The sequence below is a fragment of the Tachypleus tridentatus genome, chromosome 1 (assembly GCF_004210375.1).
Source record: "Tachypleus tridentatus isolate NWPU-2018 chromosome 1, ASM421037v1, whole genome shotgun sequence".
Classification (NCBI taxonomy): Eukaryota; Metazoa; Arthropoda; class Merostomata; order Xiphosura; family Limulidae; genus Tachypleus; species Tachypleus tridentatus.
This window is the reverse complement of record NC_134825.1, coordinates 78,167,793-78,190,407: the sequence shown is the minus strand read 5'-3', so window position 1 is coordinate 78,190,407 and position 22,615 is coordinate 78,167,793. Positions and strand designations below refer to the sequence as shown.

The 22,615-nt window shown below is 34.6% G+C and overlaps 1 protein-coding gene across 3 annotated transcripts in view; it reads right to left on the bottom strand.

Moving 5' to 3' along the window:
• LOC143253019 (dopamine receptor 2-like) overlaps positions 1 to 22,615 on the bottom strand; it is a 115,012-nt gene that overhangs the window by 20,732 nt on the left and 71,665 nt on the right. The window contains exon 3 of one of the 3 annotated variants that reach the window (XM_076506076.1): positions 4,071 to 4,117. The exons of the other annotated variants lie outside the window; for them this stretch is intronic. The gene's annotated coding sequence lies outside the window, so the exon portion shown is untranslated. The remainder of the gene's footprint in view (positions 1 to 4,070; positions 4,118 to 22,615) is intronic. 3 annotated transcript variants of the gene reach the window in all.

The following is a 22,615-nucleotide window of genomic DNA, read 5'->3' as shown; positions in this document are numbered from 1 at the left end:
TTTCATTATATTAAATACACACATCTACATACATTTTTATGTAAGTTGAACGACAAATAAACTGTTTATAAACAAATAACCAAACATAGGAGGAGCAGAAAGTGTTCGTGCGTCTACTTTAATGGTCAGTTGTGTAGCCTTTCAGGTGAATTACTTGGCGCAATCTCTCCTCATAGCTCTCCATGATCGTTTGACAGTACTCGACTGGTATTTTCTTCCATTCTTCTTCACAGAAGGCCTCCAACTTTTGCAAGTTTTTCGGATGACGCTGATGAGCCCTGGTCTTCAACTCATGCCAAACGTTTTCAATTGGGTTGAGATCGGGTGACTGCGATGGCCACTCCAGAAGGCTTATACAGTTCCTCTGCAACCAGGATTGCACACATTTCGATGTGTGCTTAGGATCATTATCTTGCTGGAAGATCCAACGACGCCCAAGCCGCAAGTTCCGAACATCATTCTTAATATAAGTGCCTAATATATCAACGTACTCTTCTTTTTTCATGATTCCGTTGACGTGGTGAAGGCTGCCTACACCAGAAGAGCTGAAGAAACCCCATAGCATGATCGAACCACCTCCGTGTTTAACTGTAGGGACGGTGTTCTTTGGAAGATTTCGTTCCCCCTTCTTACGGAAAATATAGCGAACATCATTGTGGCCGAAAAGCTCGATTTTAGTCTCGTCTGACCAAAAAATACTCTTCCAACAGGTAAAGGGTTTAGCTATTATGCTTCTGAATGAACAGGCTTTAAATATGGAGCTCTACGAGGATGGCATGCTTTGAACCCAGAAGAGCGTAACATGTTCGTAACTGTAGAGGAGCTTACTTCAAACCCAGTTTCCCTTACCAGTTTCTGTATGTCACTACGTGTTAAACGAGGGTTCCTATTAACTTCTCTGGGAACCTTCCTCTTGGTTCTCGCTGGAATTTTAGTAGGGCGTTCGGAACGAGGGAGGTTAGCAGTTGATCCTGTAAGCTTAAACTTGGCGATTATGCTTTGACAGTAGAAACACACGAGACTTGTATTTTACAATAATTCGTTTTTTTAAATCACTGGACAGTTGTTTGCTGTTCGCCATGATGACCAAGCAGATAATGACGGAGACGGCGCTAAATTGCCGGAAGTACATTCTTTGTTGGCTAAATTCCAATAATTATGAACCCAGTGGATAGTTTTGGAATGGTATAATGTAGTTTATTGACCAAACTAAACAACATTTTTTTCACACGTTTTGAAATGTACGAACACTTTCTGCTCCTCCTATTTATGGTTAATTGTTTATAAACAGTTTATTTTCGTTAAATTTACATAAAAATTTATGTAGATGTGTGTTAGTATAATATTTATGATAAATTATACTTCTATTAGCTTAATCGTGATACTTTTAAGTTATGAGCAAAAAAACCACTCGGGACGCAGGGGTACGAACACTTTCTGTCGTAACTGTAGGTGAAAGATAGTTTTCCATCCGCCTTACGCAGATTCTGCCATTCTATAAGAAAAATCCTAAGATAATGCTGCAAAATGCTGATATTTCCAGCTTGTACAGATTTCCGCCCAATTGCAGTTTTCGACTTAGACAAGTTTGATTGAAGATGATATACAGCGCAGTGTTTACAAAACTATACAAATGTATTGACAGCTTAGCAATTTATCTTTATTAAGTTTTCACAAGTGTAATAATATTTGAAACTTTTACTATCTTTCTATAGAAAAACGTCGCTCTGGTTTGTATACTTTTTTGTACCTCAGTGCCTTATAATTTGATATTTCGAGGGTGTTAGTTTATAAATAGACATGTGTTTTTTTTAAATGATACGTGTATAATACTTGTTTTACTATTCGCATAGAGCAGTTGTGTTTGAGTTCACCTATCTCCGTGAAAGGTTAAGGTATCGTTAATTTCAACCTTAATAGCACCTAAAATAGATAGATACCTTATCTTTCAATATGATTTTCGCCACATAAGATGAATGTTATAAAACAAACAAATGTTTTATTATAAATTTCACTTCTAGTTAAAACCATAACTGAACATAAACCATATTCATACATTGGAAATACGCATTTCTTGTGGTTGTAAACCGTTTCACCTATAAAATTATACAAAATGAACTCACAATATGGAGTAAAATGGCCCCCTTCAAACTCATAAATGCTCGCAGCAGTGATCGGTAAGTCTATGCATCATGTACAAGTTGCGGATTATCCGGAACAACTGCGCAAAATAGCGTGAGTACTGATGGGGATTTGTTTGTTTTAGAATTTCTCGCAAAGCTTCACGAGGGCTATCTGTGCTAGCCGTCCCTAATTTAGTTGTGTAAGACTAGAGGGAAGACAGCTAGTCATCACCGCCAACTCTTGAGGTAGTCTTTTACCAACGAATAGTGCGATTTACCTTCATATTATAACACCCTCAAGTTTAGCATTTTTGTTGTGATGGATATTCAAATCTGCAACCTTCAAAATGTGAGTCGAGGGGACTAACCACTTGGCTATTCCTGGCCACTAGTGTAGAACAATGATGTACATCGCGAGAAAAAATATAAAAACTTCAAAATTCTAAAGATTGAAGTAGCGCTTTGATCATAAACATACTCGTAGTTCGGTCAGTGTGTTTAATCAGAAGGTCAGGAGAACAGTATTCATATGTAATTCATTTTGATCGACATAACTAATGATACAAAGGGGTAGCCGTTTTACCCGACATCACTTTCCCTATAACCGTCCCTAATTTGAATTCTTGTAGCAGAGGGACGTCAGATGGTCAATAATAACTAAGGGTCGAGGGTTCGAATCCCCGTCGCGCCAAACATGCTCGGCCATGCCGGGATTGGATTGAGTGCTAGTCTTATATCTACCTTTTCACGAATGAAATTACGGCATGAGCCTTGGAGCTTGAAATATGCATATCGGTTCGCTAACCACTGGTATATATTTCTTAATTTCATCTGGCGCATAGTACAATGTGTTATGAATAATATCTGAATAAAATAAGCTAACAATATAGATCAGAAGTAAAAAGTAACATAAATAAATGAAACTAACACTATATAACAAATTGAACAAAGTGTACAATGTCATCGTATAATACAAAAAAAAATGTAAATATTAAAATACACTGATTCATGAGTTGGACATCATCACTGTTACCGATATTTACTGTATCTCTTTAAGTTCGGCTAACTTAGATTTATGTTATTCCTGAAACAATGTGCTGAAATAACAATGCAAAATAATTTTCATTAATATGAAATGCAATAATAAAAGTAATTATAATTATTTAAACGTTATGATCAATAATACAATGAAAACAAAATTTAAAGAAAATATTAAATGTCATGCGTACGAGTATCTTTAAAATCAAGATGTATGTATCATAATGAAGTTCTTTTTAAAGGCATCTGAAGGCCCGGCATGGCCAGGTGGTTAAGGCACTCGACACGTAATTCGAGGGTCGTGGGTTCGAATCCCTGTCACACCAAATATGCTCGCCCTTTCAGCCGTTGGGACGTTATAATGTGACGGTCAATCCCACTATTCGTTGGTAAAAGAGTAGCCCAAGAGTTGGCGGTGGGTGGTGATGACTAGAAGCCTTTCTTCTACTCTTAAGTTGCTAAATTATGGATGGCTAGCGCAGATAGCCCTCGTGTAGCGTTGTGCGAAATTCAAAACAAACCAAACCAAAGGCCTCTAAACCCCTTGGAACAAGACGAGATGCGAATTGATAAAACAAAGAATTGGTGGCTCAATAGATCAAGCTAATTAAATCATAAACGTAAAATAATGCTCACAAAGTAATTAATCTTACTTCTCAGAACAAATGGAGCTGAGCACATTTATATATCCACCATTATATATATTGAATTTAAACTGGCACAATTAAATAAACTAAACCAATGGTTCCAAGTCGAAAATATTTGAAAATGATTAATATTTGCTCGAATGTGAAAACTTTTTATTCAAAGTCTAGGATTTCTACTGTGAAGAAAATTAATATCTTTCCTTTGAAAGTTTAAATTCACAACACTGTAGGTTATCTCTTTCAAGTGTAATTTGTAACTTACTTTGTTGTGACACAAAGCAGCAGCAGTAGTAATAGAGCGAGCAACACCTACAATGAAAGACAAATGTTTCAGTGATACCAAAAGATAACTTGACAACATGTAAAGAAATAATTTACATTATTTAATAACTTTAGTATGACTTATTTCAATATAATTTTATAATACATAACATTTGAAAATTAAAATTTCATCACGAGATGTCAAAATATCGACACATTAATTTGTACTTTTAATTAATGCGTATTTATAATAATGGAATATGAATGTAAAATCATTATTTATAAAAGTTTGCCACAAATCGGTCAACTGGCATAATGTTTCTCAGAGTTGTCCACATATAACTTATAGTTAACAGACATTGAGTTTATGATGTAATATGTTACCAATTTGCAATATTTACACTTCACTTTTCCTTCCTATGTCCATCAGTTTTAATTACGTTGTACTTATTCCAATCAGCAATGGTTTCATAACAAGAGAAGTATAGGAAATTTCTCTTTATCATTCGTAGTAAATAACATATAAATTAAAAAAAACATATTTTGTTTTTTATTAGCAGAATATTAGTTTCTTGATTCACCTCTCTCTTCATCTTTTGTCTTGTACTCCTGTCTTTGATTATAATTTCTCAAACTCCCACCAGTCTAGTCCATCCATTTCTGACTTTGCATCTGTTTCTCGATATCAGATTATAACTTTTCATAACTACAAGGGGTCTTTCAGTCTCCATACCGCTGAACTTAAGACTATTGTAATCCCCTACTTTCTCAAAGACTGACCAAAGACCAGCCGCGTTCCCATACTCTCTCTGTTTTCACAAATGTTACCTTTCATCTACTTCATAACATAGAATTGTTTGATCTGCCCTCCAAAAGATAAAATAATATCACTGGACAACTGCCATATTCGGTTTACAAATAGTTCTTCTATCATGCACTTTATAAATAAAGTGAATCTGTAATGTGCCCACCAAGGATATTGAAACTCGATTTCTTGTTTTAGAAGTCCGCAGAATCGCAACTGGAGGCAAGTCGTATTCGTTTTGTTTTAAACCTAACTGTTAAATAAATGTAACAGTAGATGGGAGAGGTAAGTTTCTAAACTTCTAAATGGATTTTAATATAACTTTTAACACCTGTGGACACAGTCTTTCAGAATAAGAGTTAATTGTGTTTTGAGGTCATAAATCCTGCGTGATTGTAATGACATTAAATATGCGTGCATTAGTCATATCATATTATTGTTATAAAATGTTATTACTACAAAAAATGTGGAAGTTTATGAAACAGCTATTCAGGTAGTTTGTGACATTTTATGTTATTTTTTGTTTTTATGATGATTCCTTTTTGTTCTTTATAAACAATATGCTAATTATTTTATTGTTTGTTGGTTTGTTTTGGAATTTCGCACAAAGCTACTCGAGAGCTATCTGTGCTAGCCGTCCCTAATTTAGCAGTGTAAGACTAGAGGGAAGGCAGCTAATCATCACCACCCACCGCCAACTCTTGAGCTACTCTTTTACCAACAAATAGTGGGATTGACCGTCACATTATAACGCCCCCACGGCTGAAAGAGCGAGCATGTTTGGCGCGACCGGGATGCGAACCCGCGACCCTCAGATTAATAGTCGCACGCCTTAACACGCTTGGCCATGCCGGGCCATTTATTGTTTGTTAGTAAGCATAAAGATACCAAATCGGGTTAATTGTGCTGAAACTCTATTTTTGGTGTTATTAACCCTCGGACTTTCCTCTCCGCTACCAGGATTGGAATATTTTATTGTTAACTTAGTAACTCTGTATATTCATTTTTGTTGCCATATGTTTTCAGTAGTCAACGAACAGAATAAATTAAGTTCGAATTAGCCTGATACTTAATTTAGTTTTAATTAAACAAAAACGATAGGTTTTACAAAATCGCTTACTTTTATGCTCAAGTTATCTGTTTAGTGTCCTAGTTTACCGAAAAAAACCGTTTTATAAATAAAAACAAATTTTAAACACACATAAACGTACTGATTACTGACTTCAATAAGAAGACAACGTACAGATTAACATTATTCAAGAAAATCAACGAGTCAGCAATGTTTATATTTAAAGTAAACTATATATAGAGACTAAACGATGTAATGCCATTTTAAAACAAATGCATATTTTCTTGAGGCAGAAAAAAGTTGTTGTTTTTTCTAAGATTTCACAACATTTCATGTTTTTGTTGAGATTTTCCTAACCAATGTCTGTTGGGAAATTTATTTTAAAAGCACAATCTATCTTGCATTTCAACTCTCTCCTTTGGGTTAGAATCGAGGAATATTATCCTTTTCCATAACCTCTCCTAAACCACACTAAAAGATGAATCTCGCGTGCCACTAAGTAATAGTTGTATGGTTTACGTTCGTCTCAGCTCTTGTGGAATAAGATAAAATATAACAAACAGTGACGAAAAAAAAAAATCAATCAAAAGACCAATAAGAAATCATGATTTTTCAGATAGTCTTGAATGATGCTTTCAAACACGAAAACCAAAACTCCTATTAGAACTACAACAAATAAAAATTTGGGCTAATGAAGATGGTTTCGCAGTAATAGTAAGCAACATATCTTATTATCGGTATGACTGTAAGTTATTTGCTACTATCTTGCTGTTGTTTGCTTGGTGTAAAGCTACACAGTATGCCGTTTGTCGTCTGTCTTCGGAAAACCAAAACAATAGTTTCAGCGTTGTCAATTCTATGATGTTGTTTATGTTTTATAGTGCTGATTTTAATCACCAAGAATTACTGTATTGATAGGTATATTAATTTATAGATACACACATACTTCATGCGGTAAGGGAATGCAAGTGATAAACACATTCATATTTATATGTAGCCCATATAGCTTTGTACGAATAACCGAAAATAAACGAATACGCTTTTATTAAACATATCTTGCTATTTTTATTCTACCAAGTATTTATCTGTATAATACGACTTATGCTAATATAAATTAATAAGAAACTCCGCTATATAAGTTACAAACGTTTAGCAAATGTTGCGGATAGTAAAATTCAGTATCCGAACTGTGCGACTCAAGTCCAGTGTGTTTAATGAATAGACTGTTGAGAAATCTAATATCCTTTAATTAAAAGCCTTAAACCATCACACCATAATATGCAAATATACAAGATTCTTTTGGTACCACATTGCCTAGATGTTAACTCAATTTACTATTACATATATACATATATTTTAACCAATCTTCATTTTGTCTCTCTTATGACATTAACTTGGTTAATGTTGTTAAAATAGTTTATCTTTCACTGACTAATATGTTAAGCTATTTATTCCTACGCTTTAAAAACTTAGTAACCAAATAATATTTTTAAAATAACATTAACTAAAATAATTATAATATTATGTAAGAGTTTTAACTTTAGTTAAATTTGATGTCAACCAAACAAAGCAAGAGTTTCACACCAGTCTCTCCAACACCAGTTTATGAATGAAATACTGTTAAATTATTTCTAAATACATTTCTTTTGCAAATAGTATGGGTAATAACACATGACATAATTTAATACATACAAGTAAAATATAATACCTGCAAATAAACAGTCTGTATAGTGTTATAGGATGCGGTAAAAATATACGTGAAAAATTACTTGCATTGTTAATAAATATTAATAAACGTCTTTTATTCTCAATATTACATGTTGTGGTATCTCTTTTATGTATTGCCTCTGGAGCATTTCGTTTCGATGACCAACTAATCAGTCATCATACTGGTGTTCCACTTTCCTTAATACATACTTTCCATTTCTCTGATGTGTTGATGAAATCTTTCCCACTGTTCTTCGCTGACAGCACCGAGATTTTCTGAGAAATGTTCAAAATGTGATTGTAACAACTAAAAATTCAAGATTATATTACAATTCAACTCTTTGAATTTATTAAGGATGTTATTGACAATATTTTCGTAATTTGGGTCCTTGTTGTTTACTAAAAAAAATGTAAGTAATGTCTTTAAAAGCAGTCCATGATTCTTTTTTACATTTCCTCATTGTTCTTTCGAAGTGTTCATCTGAAGTCAATTCCCTAATCTGAGGCCCAACAAAAAAATCCCTTCTTTAAATTTCGCTTCTAAAAGAGCTGTGAACTTCTCACAGAGATACTTGAAACAGCCGCCTTAGGGCCGGCATGGCCAAACGTGTTAAGACGTGCAACTCGTAATCTGAGGGTCGCGGCTTCGCATCCCCGTCGCGCCAAACATGCTCGCCCTTTCAGCTGTGGGGGCGTTATAATGTTACTGTCAATCTCACTATTCGTTGGTAAAAGAGTAGCCCAAGAGTTGGCGGTAGGTGGTTATGCCTAGCTGCCTTCCCTCTAGTCTTACACTGCTAAATTAGGGACGGCTAGCACAGATAGTCCTCGAGTAGCTTTTTGCGAAATTCCAAAACAAACAAACAGCCGCCGTCTTTGTCTAAGGACTTTAAACTGCTTCACCAAGCCCAGTTTTAAGTGAAGTGTAGGTAATGGACTTTTCCTTGTGTCAACCAAACTTTCACATTAATTGTTTATTAGATCCTGGTGTCAGGCTGACTCTGCATGGCTATCGCTTCTTTATTTACTGCTGATTTGGTGTTCTGTTGTCCCATTCTTAGAAAAAAACAACAACATGGAAACTTTGTATAACCAGATTGTTGATTCAACATAACAAAAAGGATTTTTAAATCTCCACAAAGTAGTCAACCGTGTACTTTGTATTTGACCTTATTAAGCAGAAGTTTGAATTGTCTGTAAAAATCCCTTTCATCCTATCAATTGACATCAGATTCAGAATCAGAACAAACTGTGTCACGAGTCTCCTGTGAAGTAGTACAGGTACATCAAGCCCATAAGCAACAGGTCTGATAGAAGATTGAAGGTTCAAAGAAGAAAGTTTCTTTTTATTTCAAGTACTGTAGCCTTGCATGTTACATGAGCAAACATGGGCGTCATCTTCGTGGTTTCTAGGCACACTCCAGACTACTGAAATTCCAAAAGGTAAAGTCTTTTTCTTAAATCTATTATCTCAATTCTTCGACACAAATGGTGCAAACGTTGTGTAGAGCCACGATTTGTCTTAGTCCCTAAGTTTTCTTTCAAGATACGCGTAATACGCTTTATTGAGGAATTCTGTATGTTTTACCTTTGTTTCTTTACAGCATAGTCACGAATAAATAATACTGAAAAGAAAAAACAATGATGTTAAAGTGTTCGCACAAAGAAATAATATTCAGAAATGACACCAAATACGGCCTGTTAGCTCTTTATGTACTTGCGGTGTGTTTCTCGTGGATTCTAAAATGATCGACAAGATTCTCACGTCTCGATTGTTTTAGAGATATCTATAGTCAGTGATTGTCAGAACTTTAAGTATAATAAAATGTGACCAGATTTCGATGAAAATTATTCATTTATGTAAAAGAACATATTTTGTTTTGTGAAAAATTCGTACACGGTGGATAAAAATTGATATAATTTTCAGATTCAGCGTAGAGGAAGTATTGCAAAACAACTAAGAATTTCAAGATAATAAAACCATCGTAGGCCCGTGTAAATTAATAAAACTTTCGCAGGCCTAGTTAATCGTTCTCATTATAGGATAGTATTGAAAAACATGTCAATTCAATTATACCTATTCTTTATACTTCTATCATTTTACAAAAAGGTTTGCGCCTTACACGTATTTTATAATGATATTAATTAAATCAATTATACAAACTTGAACATGAAAATATGTTTTAATACCGTATCTGAGGATCGCGGGCTCAAATCCCCGTCCCACCAAACATGCTCGCACTTTCAGCCGTGGGGCGTTACTATGTTATAATCAATCCTACTCTTCGATGTTAAAAGAATAGCCCAAGAGTTGGCGGTGGGTAGTGACGACTAGCTGCGTTTTGTCTTAAGATGCTAAATTAGAGACGGCTAACGTAGATAGCCATCGTGCAGCTTTGCGCGAAATTCAAAAACAAACAATCATCTTATAGTTAACTATTTTCAAGTATTTTTCGTCTATCATTCTAGATGATTTATTTTCGTGTTTCTAATCCTTCTTGAAATTACTTCCAGACAATATTTTGGCAACCTTGTTTCCTTTATCTTCAATATATTTAAAATACATGCTCACATTTTTACCAAGCCGTATTCCTATTGTTAACCCATTATCCCAGATATGCATTATTTTTGACCACCTTTATCTGGCAACATTTCCATTCCCTTTCTAGAAACCATCAATTTTAATTTATATATCAGGTTAAACACGTAGCTCAATATAATTATATTTATTGCGCCATTGCACGATCGAACTCCGAAAATTAATATTATTTGATTTATGTAAATTTACGTACGTTAGTTCTTCTCCATATAATTTTTTTTTTACAAATATTCTAAGTATGTTAGTCACTCCTTCTGGATAATTACTCATCATTATAATGTTTTCACAAATGAAGCATTTTTTTCTTATTACGCTTCCCGAGTTTCTTTCATCCAATCATTTTATAAGTCGTTTGAATGTATTAAGATTAGTGTACGAGTTAACGCCCATCCTTGCTTAACTCCTTTCTTCTTCCTGTATTATTATATTTTTATATACTTCCTTTATTGATGTAGCATTTCGTCTCTTGGTAGTTCAACGTTATGTTTATAAACTTAGAAATAAATTACAGAGGGTTCTATTCCTCCCGTTGAAGAGATAGCAAATAAGTCGTGGTGTAATATCAAACAAAGAAAACACAGCATCAAAAGCAGTTTTTAATTCTACAAAACAATAAATACAAATTCCTTCTTTTTTCGCAGCTTGTTTTCTGTTCAGGTATTTAAATATTAAATACATATATTACCATTAGTGCCAAACATTTCCAAAATTTTTGTTTACAAAGAATTGTTATTATTTTATTTCAAACCTTTCGTCAAAGCTCCCTGTCATCATTCTGTCATTACTGTATGTTATAGATTAAGTGTGACGCTCCTCTATAGTTCTCTGTGTCTCCTTCATTTTCCGATCTGAAAACTGGTTAATAGATAATTTATCTCTCTTCTCTTACCGACGTTAATTCTCATTTTTAAATTCTTTAAACTTTATTCAACTCAATATTTTTTCTCAATACTTTTAGCTCGTCAAATTCTGAATTTTTTTCAAGTTTATCTTTTAAGATTTTCTTATAGTTCTCGCTATTTTTCCATATTCGTTATTATCCGCTCTGTTTCTTCTGCTTTAATTCGTGGTTCGCGGAACACACAAAAAATGCGCTATTCATTTTGGATCCATGGGTGTGCTATAGGAGCAACACTTGAGATAGCAATAGCCCAAGAATTGATGGCAATGTAGACTAAACTCCTCACCTATAGCCTATAATATCGAAAGTAGAAATAACTACGGACAAATCCCCACCTCCCCCAGTGGCTCATGGTAAGTATGAAGTTTTATAAAGCAAAATATGGATTTTCATAGCACAGGTAGTCCATGCGTAGCTTTGCGCGAATAATCTAAACGGTTGCTGTTGTTTTTTATTAAGCATAAAGTTACACAAAGGACGATCTGAGCTCTCCCCATCATCAGTATCGAGACTCGTTTTTCAGCAATGTAAGTCCGCAGACATACCACTATGTCATTGGAGCAATTCTCCTGAACACACTCAACACTTTCCATAATTCCTTCTTTGATTTACTGTTTTCCACTTCTCAAGTCTTCCTTTCGCTTTTCTTTATTATAGTCACTGCAATTCTTTCTTCTGTTACGAAATTATTCTCTTTCACTTCTTCTACTATCCTCTGAAAATTTCCAGGTGCCTTCTCACAGTTTCTATATTTTCGATCAAACCATTCATTTGTTCTATTATCTGCACTATTCATTCTTACCCTTAACAAACCGTAATAACGTTCTACAAAATGTCCCCTTTACCTCTTTATCTATCGTCTGTTCTTTCCACATATTTTTAACTTAATGTCAAGAGCAAATTTCATCATCCGTTCTTTATATTATAATTTTACCTCTTCCCTTACTTGTCCCTCTTTTGTCTGCATTATGATTGCCACATTATCGAATTATTTTCTATCTTTATCCTTATGCTCATTGATTGTGATTCTTTTTTAGTTAAATAGCTAACCATTGCAGAAACTTTATTGCTCCTAATTAGCCCCATTTTCCTTCTTAACCCCATCCACCATCGATCCCCGAGATTCACAAAACTCCATAAACATTTTCCTTCTCTATTCATTTCCTGTGCTTTTAATTTTCACCACCTATTCTATACCATACCTCCTGGGTATACCATACCTCCTGAGTATACCATACCTCCTTCTTAATCATACTTTTGGCGTTGTTCTTGTTCCATTCTCTGATTAATATCTTTCACCAACATTAAATATTTTCCACACGGTAAATTCTATATTTCTTTTCTCAATTATTTATTCTACTCTTGACTACTAAACACCACAACAATTATTCCATCTTTTTATATTACTAAAATCACTGTCGTAACTACGCATAAAATATAATTGGTTCCCTATACTTACATCTCTATAATTGTAGCTACGATTCTTGACTCCTTTTAGTTGGGTTTTTTTGCAATTCAAGGGACATATGCCATTATCCGAAATACCCAACTCTTTTCTCTCTATTTTTGCGTCTCATCCGAAACATCTTTCAACTAATATTAACTGACTTTTTATTTATTCCCTATGTCCATTTTATTTTTCTACTTTTACTTCATGCCAAGTTATTTCTCTGTCCTTCACCTGTCTTCTGTTAGCGTCACCACTCACTGTTTCAGAATATACTCCATAAATTCTTATTATTGTTAAATATTCCTGCTTAATACACAAAACTATTTCAATATTTACCTCTCGTTTTCATGTCTATGTTAGTTTTCATTTTCTACGTTAGCGATTTTTACTCTTACTCTTATTTTTCTTACATTATTTCCGTTTATTCTTTTCCTTTCTTTCAGTTTTTTTTTTTTTTTTTAGTTTTTCCACCTTAAAATCTTGCACCCAGTTTTTTATTAATCTTGAGTTTTGCCAACTAATCAAAATCTTGGCCTCCAATTATAATATTATCATATCCTACACACACCTTCATCATCCCTTACTCCCTCTTCTTCTTTACCATTTCAAATAATTTATTTTCCATTCTATTACTTTGTTCTGAGTAATCTTATTTCGTCCACATTTCCACACATTTAAAACTCGCTTTTGTTTCGACATTCTCTCTTTTATTGTGTCTATCTTCTTGGTGTAATTTGGTTTGTTTTAAATTTCGCGCAAAGCCACACGAGGGCTATCTGCACTAGCCGTCCCTACTTTAACAGTGTAAGACTAAAGGAAAGGCAGCTAGTCATCACCCCCCACTGCTAACTCTTGGTCTACTCTTTTATAGTGGGATTGACCGTGACATTATAACGCCCCCACGGCTAAAAGGGCAAACATATTTAGTGTGACGCGATTTCGAAACCGCGACCCTCAGATTACGAGTCGAGTGCCTTAACCACCTAGCTTCTTGTAAAATCGTCCCGATTTATCGAATATCTTCTAATTCTCATATGATTCCATTTCTCCAAACTAATTAGTTTTTATTGTCTAGCGTAATATCGGGAAACGTAATATTCTAGCCGTCTTTTAAAATAAGTCCTCGTCGTTTCTCTAACATTCGATTTTTTTTCAAATTTAAAAACCTACTACTTTTCTTTACTTTTTACTCCTGCAGTTGATAAAATATTCCGTTTGTGACTATTCCGTCAGACTTTAAATTTTCTGCACTTTCTCTTACCAAATCTCATTTCCGTTTTAAAAGTTTTTTTCACCCAACCTTCGGTACTTTATTTAGATAATTCAATTATTGTCACTGGTTCAAATGTAATGTAAGTTTTCTTTTATAACACTTTCAACCGAAGCCCACATTGAATCATTCTCATTGTCGTACAACGCCTCAAAACATATATTCAAATTACCGATAAATTTCCCAACAGCAGTTGTTTTTTTTTTAAAGATGTGTAAATTTCTTTATAAATCGACTACTAAAAAGCAATTTCATATGCTCAGGAACTAAATTTAAATACATATCAACATAAAGATACTATTTTACTTGAAATGTCTCTTTGATATTAATAAACACATCTTTATACGTATTTGACACTTTTGTTAAATTATACATATTTTAAAACTTTATAGTCATGAAATATTTAAAAACATATATAAAATATCAGAATTATCATAAATCCTTGTATGAATGAATCTCCTCACATACGATAAAAGATTTTTTGTTTGATGAAGCATATTACACCAGAGGACTTGTATAAATAAGAGAAAACAAGTAAACATAATGAAAAGTTTTAATGCACACTATATGTTTCGACAGAGCACAGATCTACATTGAATAAAACATCACAGCGTTTAAATTACGGCAAAATGCATGTTCAAAAACAAACACTGCTTGTTTATTTGCACATTGGGCCTGGCATGGCCTAGCGCGTTAAAGCGTGCGCTTCGTAATCTGAGGGTCGCGGGTTCGCGCCCGAGTCGCGCCAAACATGCTCGCCCTCCCAGCCGTGGGGGCGTTATAATGTTACGGTCAATCCCACTATTCGTTGGTGAAAGAGTAGCCCAAGAGTTGGCGGTGGGTGGTGATGACTAGCTGCCTTCCCTCTAGTCTTACACTGCTAAATTAGGGACGGCTAGCACAGATAGCCCTCGAGTAGCTTTGTGCGAAATTCCAAACAACAACAACAATATTTGCACATTCAAACGCATTTAAAAAATACTCTAAATTAACTAATACTTTTGTACTTTTTTTTCTGTAGGGCGGCGCTGACAACATTCGCCTTCACACATCTCACTCGTAGGGAACGAGAACAATATTAGGCACGAATTTAATGTGAGGCGAATTAACAGACAGAACTAGCCTGGAATTGCTTTCCTTGGTTGATGAATTACAACCAGTACAGGATCGAGAAAAACTTTGATATGCTACTTAAATCAGATTGCAGTTATGCACTTCTAAGTAAATAAATATTGATAAGATATGGAATAAACCACTTGCCCTTGTTCGGGCCCCCCGCTGGTACAGCGGTAAGTCTACGGATTTACAACGCTAAAATCAGGGGTTTGATTCCCCTCGGTGAACTCAGCAGATAGCCCGATGTGGCTTTGCTATAAGAAAACACACACACACCCTTGTTAAGCGCAAAATTATACGACTTGTCTTCCACGAATTTTAGGGTCGTAAGCCCGGAGGCTTTCTGCTACCTTGAAGCGACTTTATTATTAAAATATCTGGTTCACGTGGAGTTGTACTTTTCATATACATTGTTTTCTTCTCTTTACTCTTTTGTGCGCTGCGTTCAACTGATGAACGTCTTGTCAGTATTTTTCAGCTGATTTAATATGTTCATAATGGCCTAGTAGTAAAAGCACTATTTCCTAATCTGAATATCGCTGGTTCGAATCCTGTTCACCAAACGTTTTAATCCGTGGGAGCGTAAAGTTATGATGGTTGCTTTTACTATTAGTTGGTAAAACAGGAGTCCAATTAGTGGTTATTGGTCGTGTTGACTAGTTGCCTTTCTTCCTGTGTATTACTATTAAATGAGGAACGGCTAGTATAAATATCCCTGATGTAACTTTGTGTGAGATTCAAACAAATAAAAGTGTGTTTTTACGTGCTCAAAAATTCGGTAAATTACTCCTATGCCCGCCGGGGACTCAGCTGTACGTCTAAAGGCTAATAACGCTAAAAACTGGGTTTCAAAACCAGTGGAGACAGAACACAGATAGCTCATTATGTAGTTTTACGCTTAACAACAAACGAATGAATTGACTCCCTTGAAGAACAGAACACAGGCAATGCGTTGTGTAACTTTGTGCTTAACAATAAGCAACTTTATCGAAATGAAAGCGAGAAAAGTTATTTTAAAATGTATATTAATAGAAATGATCGAAAATGCGAATACAGTAAGTACATTTGCACTGGAGGCATGAATATATCAAGTATTGTTTGTTTGTTTAATTTTGCGTAAAGCTCACTACTCGAGAAATATCTGCGTTAGCCGCCTCTAACTTCGAAACGATAAACTAGAAATAATTTTGCCACTCAGCATCATCCAATTATTGGCTACTCTTTACTAACGATTATCGGGTTGACCCTCACCTTGGCTGAAAGGGCGAACATGTTCAGTGAGGGAATTTGGATTCGCAACCTGTAGGTTGCAAATGAAATGCGTGATGATATTAACAGAAGTGATTATAGATTATAAATTATAGTTTATAAATAGTTTCAATAAAAACGAATGCATTGATGCCTGATTTTTCTATATCGAAAAAGCTTTTTACACAATGTGGTACAATAGTTTAAGATTCCACACGGCAGAAATATAACTACCCTCAAGAAATATTTCCTGGCTATCCAACCGTCTGGAAGATAGAAGTTGTAGAATAAATGTGAGAGGAACCTTCTCCGAGTCATTTGCTCCAGAGGCTAGCGTCCCCCAAGGAGGGGTAGTTAATTCTATTCTATTCATAAAAATGGGAGCAATATGCCCTTAATAGACCCAAACTGTGAATATGCACCACAATTCGCGGATGATATTGTGGTCTGGAAAAGTGCCCCGACTCCATCCATAGCAGTGACAAATCTACAACCATTATTAAATAATATAGAAGAATAGTGCCAGAAGTATCGTATGAAAATAAACGTACCAAGAAATCAATTAGTAACATTCACAAGACAAACAAAACATTTAAGAAGATCCTCCTAAATTATACATGAATGGAACAATTCTCCAGACCACAACTTTGGCAAAATTCCAAGCTTTAACCATCGACACGAAGCTAACATGGGTGAAACAGAGGAATAATATATCATCAAAATTATGCAAGTCCAACCAGTAAAAACCAAGGAATCTCACCATACAATATAATAAATATCTAGAAAACATATGCATGACCTATCATCGAATATGCATGCCAAGCATAGTTAAACATAGCCTTTAAACACATAAAATACAATCAATACAAAACTCAATAACTATTACAGCATACAAAGACCCTTGTCTCCCGCTGGTACAGCGATAAGTCTACGGATTTACAACGCTAAAATCAGGGGTTCGATTCCCCTCAGTGAACTCAGCAGATAGCCCGATGTGGCTGTGCAATAAGAAAACACACTCAAAAAGTCTTTCGGCGGTACATCGCCAAAATTTATCTACAAGTATATAAACCATACCTAATAAACTCTTGCATAATTCACTCAATTAATTACGTGATGAAAGTAGACCTACATACCTAGAGTCATGTGAAAAAGTTCAAACACCCTATGAAAGACTGTGTATGTTTGTAACATGTTTGGATATATAGATAATTAATCTCAATTTCAACAGTACTGAGATATTATAGGAATATAACTAAACAATTAAAACTGAAGAAAATACTTTTCAAGATCTTCTGTAAATGTAATTCTATACAAATGCATATTCTACCTGAGGAAACAGTTAGGACACCCTACCCCCGAATAGCTAGTGTTACTTCTTTTGGCTGAAATAACTGCAGTGAGACGCTTTTTGTAGCCATCGACCAGTCTCTGTCATCGGTCTGAAGAAAGTTTTCCTCACTCCTAAATGCAGAATTTTTTCAGCTGTGAGATGTTTGAGGGGTTTCTTATATGTACAGCCCGTTTCAAGTCACCCCACAGCATCTCAATGGGATTAAGATCTGGGCTTTGACTCGGCCATTTCAGAACTCTCCATTTCTTAGTTTTCAGTCAGTCCTTGGTGGATTTACTGGCATGTTTTGGGTCATTGTCGTGTTGCAGGGTCTGGTTCAGCTTCATCTTTAATTTTCTTACAAATGGTCTCACATGATCCTCAAGCACCCTCTGATACACAGTAGAATTCATGGTGGATTCTATGATTGTAAACAGTCCAGGTCCTGCTGCAGCAAAGCAGCCCCAAACCATGACACTTCCACCTCCATGCTTCACAGTTGGTATAAGGTTTTTTTCCTGGAATGCTGTATTTGGTTTACGCCAAACATCTCCTCTGTTCTGGTGTCCAAATAATTCAATTTTGGACTCATCTGTCCAAAGAACATTATTCCAGAAGTCCTGGTCTTTGTCTACATTCTCTCTGGCAAACTTCAGTCTGGCCTTGATGTTTCTCTTAGAGAGCAAAGGTTTCCTCCTTGCACACCTCCCATGCAAGTTAAACTTGTGCAGTCTCTTTCTGATTGTAGAGGTATGCACTTTCACATCAACAGTAGCCAGAGCCTGCTGTAGGTCCCGTGATGACATATTAAGGTGTTTGGAGATCTCTTTTAGCATCTTGCGGTCTGCTCTCGGGGTGAACTTGCTTGGACGACCAGACCTTGGCATGTTGGCAGCTGTTTTGAAAGCCCTCCACTTGTTGACTATTTTCCGGACAGTGGAATGGCTGATTTCAAAATCTTTTGGGATCTTTTTAAATCCCTTACCAGACTCATAAGCTGCTACAATTTTCTTTCTGAAGGCCTCAGACAGCTTTTTTGCTCTCACCATGGTGCTCACTCTCACTTCAACAGTCAGGAGCACATCAAATTAAATGTCTGAGGTTTAAATAGGACAAGCCTTATTCAAAATACTGAGTAACGATCTTCTAATCATGTGCACCTGGTGTGATACTTCTGTTTGTGAGTTTAGCCATTTTAAGTGAGAATAAATGTGGGGGTGTCCTAACTTTTGCCTCAGTTAGAATATCCATCTTTGTAGAATTACATTTACAGAAGATCTTGAAAAGTCTTTTCTTCAGGTTTAACTGTTTAGTTAAATTTCTATAATCTCTCCGTATTGCTGAAATTGAGATTAAATATCTATATATCCATAAATGTTACAAAAATACACCGGCTTTCATTGGGTGTTTTAACTTTTTCACATGACTGTATATTCTTTTAATATGTTTTAGAAATAGACATCAATGAGATCACCTATTAGTAGACAATAAAACCAACACGTTTTGAATTAATATGATAACATTTAAAAAAGTTGTTGTGTGTAAAATGTTTTTGTGTTTATCGATAACCAGTTGTTAAGTTGTCTGTATATATCGAACTGTTCGTTTAAGTATAAGATGTCTCACTAGCATTCTTGTGTTGCGTATAACGTCTCTAATGTTTGGTTATATACAACACAAGAATGCTAATGAGGATACCTACATGAACATTTACCCTGAAAGGGGTCTGAGCAAGTGGGGTTTACTCCGATCCTATTGTTGTACATTCATAAACATTCACTAATAAGTGAAACAGCAGTAAAGACAGGAGGAAGAGGTCCAACTGAACCAGAGTCTCTCTGGTCCATGTAGACCAATAAACAGCAGTCCATCTCAGACCCTTATATTAAATACTAAATTTTCTATATTTGTTGTAAAAAGTAAATAAGTTTGTATAATTGTTGCATATATTCGACCGTGTTCAAAGGGAGTGTACTGCGCTCTATTTCTCATAATATTGTCAGAATTATTTCCTTAGAGAAATCACTGGTCAGACCGTTCCTTACTGTGGAAGTAAATTTACATGTGTTTGATAAGGTTGGTGATATTTTTTGGTCTTAAAATTGCAGATAAGAATTATTACATAAGTTTTATAAGTTTAAGTTCGCATACACAAAACTACTTGCGTTCAGTGGCACTGTTGTTTAATAACATTGTTGATTACAATATGAGTGGCATACACAAAATATTAAAGACAAACATCAATATTGCAAGTACCACCATTATTATTGTTGGTATTTTACATATAAAATCATTGTTTCACCCAGTATTTGTAAGTTCTTTACAATGAGTGTTATAACGTGTAAAAACATAAGACTATCAATATCTAGACTCACATCTGCTGTGAATGGTAAACCAACAAGTCGGTAAGTCGAGGGTTAACCAATCGTGCAGAGACGCAAACAAACAGCTTCAATAGCAATTAAAGTAGATTAACGCTATCACCACGTCCCACATATATAAACAGAGAGACACAACAAATCACTGTCATTAATCCTTAGCTTCTATCACATTTATTTCATAGCTAAACAATCCATAATGTAGTTCCAATTATTATACCTTCAGGGCGATCATTTCCCTGGACTGTATTATAAATCATTGAATTATTATGTAGAGTGAAAATTAAAAACAAAAGACTCTAAATAAAATTAACTGTTTGATTATTACGGACATTGACAAACAAACGGACAAAATTAAAGATCCAACAAATCAGTGTAGTATTTATTAACTTTTCTTCTGATTTTATAATGCCAGCTTTGGAAGAAATATAAGCAGATCCTGTCAAAAGGATTGTCTAGCTGTTATCTGTTTCTCTTCCCGCTCCTTTGCTGACGTACGACGGCTCTAAACAATTCAGTGACTAATTTTTTACTTAGTTCTAAGCTCTAAAACGAATGTATGTTCGAGCATTCCTCCGTTATATTACAAACATTATATTGACAAATACATGGATTAAATTGGTTATCTTTCACGTGGCGCTTTCCACGAGGCTATTTATTTATTTTAAGGGAAATTTTCACGGCTTTACGTTCATCCTTACAAACCGAAGTAGATAAAAAAACTAGAACTTGAACGCCTTGATTAACGATACAACCACAAATGTTCTGATATAACATTTACTTGGCTATTGCAGGGAATAAAACTAACACATGGCTCATGCAAGTTGTAGTAAAAGTAATTGTCTCAGTAAATTATAAGAACAAAAAATCTAATAGTAGGAGAACCAAAACAGAGAAGAAAATTTCGCCAAGAAAAATAATTAAAAATAAAACACAGAGGTATAAAGCTGCTATTGCTCTCTGACTTTAGGACGCCTCCCCCCCCGTAGCTCAGCGGTATGTCTGTGGACTTACAACGCTAAAAACCGGGTTTCCATACCCGTGTTGGGCAGAGCACAGATAGCCCCTTGTGTAGCTTGTGCTTAATTCAAAACAACAACAACGACTTTAGGATTCGCTGAAAAATAAGTAGGTGTTCAAAGTAAAAAAACAAAAGTGCTGTAACTCAAGAGTAAATTCATTTTTTTAAATCCTTGGTTGTTTCTACATTTGTGTTCTCTGAACCATTTATGATATAAACAGGTTTGCTTTCCATCCGATATATAAATAATTGTGAATAAGCAGTCAGCTTCTATGGAAATGACTGATAAAACTTTATTAAGAGTATCTTATTTTAATACACTGTACTCCAGACATGATGAGTCCAGTTTTTCTTTGCCATTCATAACTATTAATCATATGCTACTGTAATAAAAAAAAACTATGTTTACTTTAATGAATGGACATGATGCAACGAGACAGATTACAAAGACTTAAAGCTAACAATAGAGAAAAAGTGATATTCATTTCAAACATTTATTAAAACATCAAATTTCATATGGAAGTTTCTTGATGTGACTTATTTGTGTATATATATGATAGAAGGCAACTCTTTCATAGAATGTTTTAAAACTGAAATACTTCATTTCATAATTGTAAACACTTTCAAAATTCTGTGATTCCGATATCCTGACGATGTATTTGTTGTGTAGCCAATCTAAAGAAAGCTATTTTGAAAAACAGTTTATCAACCTTATTCACATTCACTTCACTATAAAATTTCAAACTAAATGGATATTTTCATAACTAGTAAAAAACAACATATAAATAGTCCTTTCTAAATACAGGATAGCAATAAATTATTAGGTTATGCTAATTTATTTTCATTCCACCATAACAACGTTAAAATTCCTCTTACTTCTTCACATTTCCTCACAACGTATTAAACATGCTAACCAACAACGCTTGAACACAAAATTAAAATTACCCCTGCAATTTAAAACAATTCCATTTCCCACATTACAAACAGCCATCTTAAAAAAAGAAAAACTTGTTACATGAAGACAAAAGAAGACCAACCACCAATAACATGAAACCATTTTATGTTGGTTACAACACAGACACTTAGCCCTATGGAAAATATTTAAAAAAAACAACCTTAGAATCACATATCCGAACATCATTAAAAATAACACCACTTTAAATAGAACAATGCCTGGAGATAAAAAACAAGACTTCATATTACACTATGCAAATATCGTAACAAAAGTTAAGTAGACAAAACTAGAAGAAATATCTACACAAGGGTTTCTGAAAATTAAAAAATGTGTATATTAAATATGGAAATACAAACATGTCATTTTTCTTCACATGAAATATTTTAATTATTAAGTCAATTAGAAATCAACTGTACTTTTATACAAACAGGTAACTATATAAAAATAAAAAATAAAACTTCGAAGGTTGTTCAATTAAAAGCCTGCCTCATTTCAGCGCCTCAGGTCACTTCAAACTAAACAACTTTCTGACCACCTGTCCTTAATGAAATTCTAAGTTTCGGAATCAAGTGAATTTTGTTGACTGGTTTTCCTGTTTTAATATAAAGAGAGACTAAAGAGGTCGCACAGATCCGTTGAAACTAGTTTTTATAATTTCAAGTCTTTTGCGAGTTCGTTACAATTACTGCAGGGT